Source organism: Schistocerca americana, chromosome 7 (assembly GCF_021461395.2).
Source record: "Schistocerca americana isolate TAMUIC-IGC-003095 chromosome 7, iqSchAmer2.1, whole genome shotgun sequence".
Lineage (NCBI taxonomy): Eukaryota > Metazoa > Arthropoda > Insecta > Orthoptera > Acrididae > Schistocerca > Schistocerca americana.
The window spans coordinates 344,748,832-344,757,840 of NC_060125.1; positions in this window are offsets into that span (position 1 = coordinate 344,748,832).

Below are 9,009 nucleotides of genomic sequence, written 5' to 3' on the forward strand. Positions count from 1 at the left end.
ACTGTTTCACGCATGAAAGAGCAGGCATTTCAAATGTGATAAAATCTAAAAAACGTATTTTTGAAACCCACTTGCCTTCCGTCTCCCCTTAAGCGGAGGCAGTAGTACCTTACATTCACATAGTACCATCTGTTGGATGATGAGATGAGAAGATCCCGTGCTTCAATCACGAGCTGAAGACTGTGACAATGTGGTACAGCGGAGCGTTGGAGGATCAGGCAGACTTAATTAGATAATTCATGATGAATGGCTACAACTAAGTCAGTCGCAAGGTTAGCACGAAAACCATTAAATCAGCATTCGTAATCGTAACAGCTGATGGACTTCCTTTTGACTCGTATCCACACCTGTCTGGGTGTGTGGCTTAAACGTAACGTACCATTCTGACGAAGGGAACAAAACAACTGATGCGACGTCAACAGCACTTTTAGCTATGACCTAGCACAACATTTCTTTGCGGCCACGACCTTCCCCAACGCTCCTTGACCTGTCCGTTGCTTAGAGATCTGGGGTTAAAATAAGCTATTAACCTCTTCAGCGGCGAAGACGAAGCGATCAAAACAGACATTAAGGGACGTGGGTGGGTGAGGCGTCTGAAGAACCCAGCGCACCCGCACGCACAGTGTCTCGGCGTTCATCCGGAGATTGGCTCTTAGAACGGGACGTACACCCCTACCTCCTCCCGGACAAGGCTTCTTTGTCCTCCGCTGCAGCCCATAGGGACCCTTTTGTCTTGCCACGTACCTGGCCGCCCCAGCCGTTTTTGTTTCCGCTAAACGTGCCACGTAAAACAATAGACACGCCTTTGATAAATTTCTTTGTCGTCGCCGACGATCGCTCGCAACATCTTTCACGGAAGAAACGGCTTTCCCACCCTCCCTCGGCGTAGAACGTCACAGTACCCGGGCAGGCACTGACTTAGCTTCTGCGAATTTCCTTCGCAGCGATCATCCTTGTTTTTGTTCGATCTTTCTCTGTACTCACACGCGGTTGGACTGTTAATAACTCCAGGTGATAACGTAACAACTTTTTGGAATGCAAACGAACCTGTTTATAATCGTTAATTTTTAGAAACAGTAAAAAGAAAAAGCAACCAGCTTCTGTTAAAAATGATCGTCATTACCATTTCCAACGATGAGCTAAAATAACTTTAAGATAAGAACTGAGTTCGCTTTGTGCAACTTACATCGAAAGTCCTGCTTTACTGAATGGCACTATTGACTGTTTTTGCAAAAAAATCGTATACCGCGGAATAATAATCAAAACGATCATTTATATGAACTTTGGAGGTGCAGACAGCGTAGAGCACCACGCCCCACCTGTGTATGTCTATGTAGGAATGTTTGTACACAATTTCTTGAAGGAAGTTTTTCTCTGAGTAGGCATTTTTTTTATTTTAAAATCAACACTTCATTTCATAATTTAGCAGTAAGTTAGCGAATTTTCCCCTTTGGGCATTACACAGCTGCGACACAGTAAAAACTATTATGTATACAGCATGATATATTCGACATATTAACGTGTGGAAATAAATACGTGATGGCGTGCCTAAAAAATTGTTAGGCACAACCATAGTAGTTTGGGGCACCACTGATATATTCCACATATTAACGTGTGGAAACAAATACGTGATGGCGTCCCTAAAAAATTGTTAGGCACAACCATAGTAGTTTCGGGCACCACTATCCCATACCTGAAGTCCATATCTAAAATTTAGCGCTGACTCCAATGCTAGATGCCTATAACAGGTTCCACAACGAAACTTTGTCTAGAAACCTGGCAGAAAATCCAAAGAGATTCAGGTCGTATGTGAAGTATGTTAGCGGCAAGAAACAATCAATGCCTTCTCTGCTCGATGCCAATGCAGATACTATCGAAGACAGTGCTGCCAAACCAGAGTTACTAAACACAGCCTTTCGAAATGCCTTCACAAAAGAAGACGAAGTAAATATTCCAGAATTCGAATCTAGAATAGCTACTAACATGAGTAACGTAGAAGTAAATATCCTCGGAGTAGTGAAGAAACTTAAATCACTTCATAAAAGCAAGTCTTCTGGTCCAGACTGTATACCAATTAGGTTCCTTTCGGAGTATGCTGATGCATTAGCTCCATATTTAACAATCATATACAACCGTTCGCTCGACAAAAGATCCGTACCCAAAGACTGTAAAGTTGCACAGGTCACACCAATATTCAAGAAAGGTAGTAGGAGTAATCCACTAATTTACAGGCCCATATCGTTAATGTCGATATGCAGCAGGATTTTAGAACATATATTGTGTTCGAACACTATGAATTACCTCGAAGAAAACGGTCTATTGGCACACAGTCAAAATGGGTTTAGAAAACATTGTTCCTGTGAAACACAACTAGCTCTTTATTCACATGAAGTGTTGAGTGCTATTGACAAGGGATTTCAGATCTATTCCGCATTTCTGGATTTCCGAAAGGCTTTCAACACTATACCACACAAGCGGCTTGTAGTGAAATTGCATGCTTATGGAATATCGTCTCAGTTATGTGACTGGATTTGTGATTTCCTGTGAGAGAGGTTACAGTTCGTAGTAACTGACGGAAAGTCATCGAGTAAAACAGAAGTGATTTCTGGTGTTCCCGAAGTTAGTGTTATAGGCCCTTTGCTGTTCCATATCTATATAAACGATTTGGGAGACAATCTGAGCATCCGTCTTCTGTTGTTTGCAGATGACGCTATCGTTTATCGACTAATAAAGTCGTCAGAAGAAATATCGGAATGGTGCGAAAAGTGGCAGTTGACCCTAAATAACGAGTGCTAAAAGTAACTCTAACCTCGCTTACACGATAAATCAGTCTAATCTAAAAGCCGTAAATTCAACTAAATACCTAGGTGTTACAATTCCGAACAACTTAAATTGGATGGAACACATAGAAAATCTTGTGGGGAAGGCTAACCAAAGACTGCGTTTTATTGGCAGGACACTTAGAAAATGTAACAGACCTACTAAGGAGACTGCCTACACTACGCTTGTCCGTCCTCTTTTAGAATACTGCTGCGCGGTGTGGGATCCTTACAGATAGGACTGATGGAGTACATCGAAAAAGTTCAAAGAAAGGCAGCACGTTTTGTATTATCGCGAAATATGGGAGACAGTGTCACAGAAATGATACAGGATTTAGGCTGGACATCATTAAAAGAAAGGCGTGTTTCGTTGCGTCGGAATCTTCTCACGAAATTCCAATCACCAACTTCTTCCTCCGAATGCGAAAATATTTTGTTGACACCGACCTACAAAGGGAGGAACGATCGCCACTATAAAATAAGGGAAATCAGAGCTCGGTCGGAGTGATATAGGAGTTCATTCTTTCCGCGCGCTATACAAGATTGGAATAATAGAGAATTGTGAAGGCGGTTCGTTAAACCCTCTGCCAGGCACTTAATGTGATTTGCAGAGTATCCATGTACATGTATATGTAGATGGTTAAAAACACATCCGCTTTGTAGATCCCGCCACTGGGCATCATTCAACGCATTAAAATACGACTAGTTAATGAAAGAAAACATAGTCCGTAGTAGGCTGTAATGTAAACGATCGTTTGCAGATCTGCTAATGGCTCGAACACTTCGTGAGCAGCAGAACCCAGTACGTTGTCCTCGACAGATAGTGCTCATCTCAGACAAGGGTATCGTCAGGAGTACCCAAGGAAATTGTTATAGGATTGGTTGGTTTGTGGGATTGAAGCGAAAAGTGTTATAGGACCGCTGTTATTTTCTACAGACATAAATGATATGGCGGCCAGGGTGGACAGCAATCTGGGGCTGGTTGCTGATTATGCTGTGGTGTACAGGAAGGTTTCGCTGTTGAGTGACTGTAGGGGGATACAAGATGGCTTAGACAAAATTTCTAGTTGCTACCTCTGAAGGTAGAAAAATGTAAATTAGTGCAGATTAGTAGGAAAAATATCTTTTGGAGTGATAATTGACCGTTCTCTACTCCAGATTGCTAAACTTGATTGGAAGTCGCTTACAGGAAGGATACAAGGAGCAATAGTGGAACATGAACGACGTTCCCTTAACCTGCTTCAGAAAGATCTGATTCTGGATACCTACATCTCGTGCAAAGTGTATTACATCGCTTATATCTTTCTCCTTCCCGTGATAATGGCTAGGAAACTATAACAGCTCTCTAGACGTTTCCGCCTGGATAGGCGGCACGTGGGTCTGCTCCTGTGAACTGCTCAAAATGGTTCAAATGGCTCTGAGCGCTATGGGACTTAACATCTGTGGTCATCAGTCCCCTAGAACTTAGAACTACTTAAACCTAACTAACCTAAGGACATCACACACATCCATGCCCGAGGCAGGATTCGAACCTGCGACCGTAGCGGTCGCGCGGTTCCAGACTGAAGCGCCTTTAACCGCGTGGCCACACTGGCCGGCCCTGTGAACTGCTTCTGTAATATAGGCTGAGAGAGAAAAAAGCTAGTAGGAGCAGGAGAGGTGAAGCACTTCGGTACTGCATGTGACTTTAACACTTTTACTAGAGTAAAAAACAAATGCATACATAACTTTGGCTAGGATGGGCACGTAGTTGCGAAGCCGTAGTCCATGTCTAATCTAGTACAAAGTCTCAATAGCAAGGCTAGCTCACTCGATAGTAGAAGTGATGTTTACGGGCCGTCTGCTCTTAATGAAAATGGGCAGAAATCAAGACGGCACTCCCTGAGTTCCACAGCGTCGGCCAGAGGGCGCTGTGGTCGGCGTAGTTAGTCTTCTCTCGTAGTGCCAACTAACGAGAGCGTGCACCTATGTTATAGCATCCTAATTATCGACGACACAGTGGGAGTATCACTTTTATCGATTACGATACAAGGTGGTTGCGAGTGCACGTTCCTTGAGAGGTTATTTGTTCGGCGCAACGTGCCGATTATCTCTCACTCAACCCAAACATTCACATCTCGGTTATTTTACTGTGTGCAGCCAGGCAGTTTTGATCATCCTATCGATGTTGGTCGAGTGAATTTCCAGTTACAACACGTCCTTGAGTTTTATATTGCTGTCTGTTATTTGGGGGCTGATATTCTACAGGGGCTGCATCTCACTACCAAATTTTCCTTAACACTTGGGAGAGCGATTGTCTATACATCGTCAATTGAACGGGCGTCATCGCAAACACCATAGCAGATGGTTTGATTTCATCTGAGTCTTCCTGTTTCACCAATGGCGATGGCGTCCTCGTGGTATCATGTTGTACACACTGTTATCCACCAACGAGCACCTATTTCGCACTGGACTTAGTGTCGCGGATCGATGTAGTAAGTGTCCCGACAGAAAGACGCCGACACACAAATTTACCTGTAATGGTCAAAAAGAGAAATTTCACGGGTTTAAAAATAGTTAACGTTTCTACTCGATCCGTTGAGACTGCCTTTTCGACTGATATCCTTTTGTATACAGACTCCTCCTGCTTTCCAAGAGCAAATTCAAATTCCTTTGCACAGTTGTTAGGCCACTATGTTTATTACACTGTAGATGGAGAGAAGTGCAGGGACCCGCGTGCCTTCCACCAGTATATGGCCACTGCATACTGGACGTGTTTGCGCCTGCCACCGTATCGTGATTTTAACCTTGTATTTCGTCGTCAAGGTATCGTTTGAGTTAACTGGTCCATGCGGTATTCTCGTCATGGTTCCGTTCAGGAGCATTGTTAGCAGTTTATTGCATTTTTCTGGCTCGGGTTTCCACGTTTTTCTTCTAAATAAAAAGGAACAACATTTCTGTAGGCAACAACTGTACTTTGTCTATTTTGAGTGGTGGAAACCACATGGGACGAACTGCGATTCTGTTTCGGTTTTTTTTTTTCTTTTTGTGTAGCAACTGGTAAGGATTCCCAAAAACTGAAAAAAATAAAAAATTAAAAAATTAAAACAAGATCAGTAGCATTTGAGGGACCGGCGCAGTTACAGGCGGGGAGGAGGCATCGCGGCCAGGCCTCAGGATCCCATCCCTGCCTACCTTGTCTCAACCCAGCCTGAAATTGACCGTGTCCGTTATTTTTCTCTGGTACTTGCATTTTCTGTATAGTAAAATAAGTTGATAGATCGTTAAAAAAAGTAGTTAAGGTGACCTCTGGTGATAAGTGGAAAATCCGCGATCGAGTTCCGGGAAAAAGGTTAAGGCAAGGGTTCGAATCACGGTCCAGCACAAATTTTCAACTTCCGCCGTTGAATTTCCACATACTGCCCAGTGATGCTGAAAGTCACTACTTTCCCGCCCATCCCTTCGTTTACCTTCTCATTCTTCTATTTCATGTACACTGTATACACGAACCGCGTCATGGGTCATTTTTATCGATAATGGGGAATAACGCGGGAAGTTGCTATTAATGGCCCTGACCTAGAACGTGATTTTCAAGGTGTATTTGGCGGTTGAAGTGATTTTTTGAAATTACAACCCTAATATTTGAATCAAGATGTGAAAAGAGCGCCAAATTTTTCGTATGAAGTGACATAATTCGAGGTCATGCCTAGTTCACTGAACGTCAAATAAGCAAATATGCCTTTTGATAGCTGTAGCATTCTACAATCATCATTATTTTAATCGTTATTGTTATTGCGGTTATGTTTTAATCATATTTATTTTTGTAACATTTATTTGTTGCGTGTTAATTACCAGGATAGCCCCTCGCTCTTCAACTCGCCATGCTTTAAGATTTTTTCTTCCTGTAACGTAATCCTCTTTACTTTGAGCATAAGCCATGTCGACATTCGCTGGACCCTGAAATGTACCTTCAAACTTTATCAGAAAGTAATAGCCTGCAATAGTATCTTACATACAGATAATTCGAAACTATATCCTCCCTTGTACCAAGTGCATTGGTACTTGAATTACGTAACCATTACGGCACCTCAACTCAACCTCTCGATACCAGCTATATTCTACTGTGTTTCCGTTAACTACTTGACATATTTCTGAGACAACATTCAGATTTGATTTCATTTGTGATACATCGATATGTTTATATTGCAATGATATTATTCTTATGTGTATTCTTTCTTTTGTCACTATGATCTTTGATGTACCTGTAACTCTGATTTTTGGGCGCGTAAGCGATTATTAGTTAGTTGTTAGAGAGTCGGACCTTGAAAAAGTCAAGTCTTGGACGTCATGTTGGAAAGACGCATATTGTAGTCAGCTTATAAAATGTGAACTTTAACAGTGACTGTGAGGAAGATGTTTTCAAGTACGTTTTGTATTGTGAAGTGATGTTTTGTGTGTAACGTGATATTGCAACAAAAGCAATAAAAAGGAAGTGTAACTTAAATTCGGAGTGCTGATTATTTTTTTTACATCACTATTGTGCTAACTTTGAAAGGTTTTATCTTCAAGAACGGTTTGTGAAGCGCATCTACAAAACTCTTGAATATAGCAGAATAAAACCTAGGCCTTTTTGCATCCGAGCTTGGAATCATCACCACCTAGATTTTCGACGATTGAGCCATGATTTTACAACGAGACCAGCTTTGGAAACACGAAAAGATGAGTGCCTAGTGTATTCATTATTACATGAAATGACTTTAATAACTGTGCTCTAATAACACCTGCCACATAATAACTTTGTTGTTGCCCGAAAATGCAGTATTTAGCAGCGTGAGCAACACCACAACCATTATTAAATTTTCACCTATATTGTGGTAGGGTTGTTGCCTATGGAGGCAACACACAGATATTAACAATTGTCATTTTTCTTAATTTTGTCTTTTTATATAACATGTTTAGGATTAGTGTGATACCTTTTGATATTTTGCATATTACGTTGATGAAATTAAGAGAATGCTTGTTGTAAAATCCAACCTCTACTTTTGTCATTTTGATAATATTCCTTCTGTTTTTGTAAGACTCAGTGTAGCCCTGAGCACTTTTCTTCCTTTGTACATGTCATATGGTAGGTTTTTATGCTACAGGTAGATTGGATCTGTATTGGGGGGTGGGGGGATATTGGGATAGACAATATATATCAGTGATGGGTTTCTTAAGCTACTGTAGGGGGATTATCACAGTCGTCCGTTCTGCCATGTCTGCGTTGTATTTTATATTGGTATCGTGCGAAACAAACAATAACAGCAACAAATAACTGAAGAAATACGAAGGGAGCTTTTCTTGTTCGTTCGAACGCTTTTCCACTGTCACAACAAAGGTTTAGCTTGAACTACCGATAGGAACAACCGAATGGAAACAGTCGATTCAGTTGGTTGTTGGGGAAAGAAACGAATCATTCAGCTGCCGTTTTACGTATCGGTTGAATTATTCTATGGAGTGATATTTTCATTTAAATTCCAGGAGTGCTTTGGTGGTACCGAAGAAATGTAGCTTAGAGAAAAACTAAGAATGAATGGCCAGTTACTTCACAAAATCGATTTCACAGCCGGGCGCAGGTGTGCTACATACTGCGTTGCTGCTTTCGACCTTCGTGGTGAGCTGCTTGGAGGACAGTCTCTCCCCTCATTTCTCCCCCTCGGATGATCGATGAGGAGGACACGGCGTGTTGACAGGCGAGCGGGTGCCCTCTTGAGGAAGGCCTCAGGTAAGTTCACCGTCCACAGCTTTTCATCGCCTGCAGAGCAGGGTCAGCATGCGCAGGATACAACCAAAATAACCTTTGAACGTTATTCGTGTGTAATACGGTACAATACGCCCCTACTTCTTGCCTCCACCTAAACTGTTTTGTCAACATTATTTTCTGAATTCTGAAATAAAATTAATTTTCCATAGCTCATCTATAGGGCAGTGTTCTGTTCCTAGCCGGTATTGTGTTCACTGTGTTTCCTTTCAATAGCTGGTAAGTTAAAGCAAAATTTAATTGATACAGGTGAACAGGTAGAACTTTTAAAACCTTGTGCTCTGAAAAAATTACGCAGCTACAGGAAGCAAGCAAAAAGAAAACTGAATCACTTACTAAATTTCGTACCATTTCCCATATGAGTTCACCGTGTGTCATGTCTAAAGTGAGATTAGGCCTCTTCTACAACAG